Source organism: Penaeus monodon, chromosome 33 (genome assembly GCF_015228065.2).
Source record: "Penaeus monodon isolate SGIC_2016 chromosome 33, NSTDA_Pmon_1, whole genome shotgun sequence".
Taxonomy (NCBI): Eukaryota; Metazoa; Arthropoda; class Malacostraca; order Decapoda; family Penaeidae; genus Penaeus; species Penaeus monodon.
Window position 1 is genome coordinate 24,578,347 of NC_051418.1, and position 543 is coordinate 24,578,889.

The window sequence follows — 543 nt, forward strand, 5'->3', positions numbered from 1 at the left end:
CTGGTTCCCCGAAAATAGGAATTCGTCAGCGCTATAGCAGTAGCCGTTTATTTTCGCGAGCTATGTCCAGGTGGTTGCTTGGCTGGTCCGGCGACGTCGCGGTTGCATCGTTGCTCGTATTGCAGGTACGCGTCCGGGTACTGCCATAGGTTAATGATAACGAGCAGGTGGTTCCTTTCAGCTTGGTGTAATAACAGGTGGTCTTGTAGGGTTGGCTGCGGGGGGGGGGTCGTATCTGGCTGACTTTAATGCCCAGGTGGTAGATTTTTTCTCTTATTTTTCATGTTGACGTTTGTGATGAGCTCGTGCTAGGTAATTGATATGTTCCGATAAAGAGGGTTTTTTTTATATGCTGAATACGATTACACAGTTAATTGCACTGATGATATGTTATAAATGCAGTGGAGATAGCTGGTGGAGATCTTTTAGAAACAAATGATTCGAAGCAGAGAGCCAACGGGACAAGGGTTCGTCGCAAGGGGGAATTAAGTCTTGTTAGTGTGGTGGCGTTTAGTGGCGGTGTAGGTGTCATTCATGAGAAAG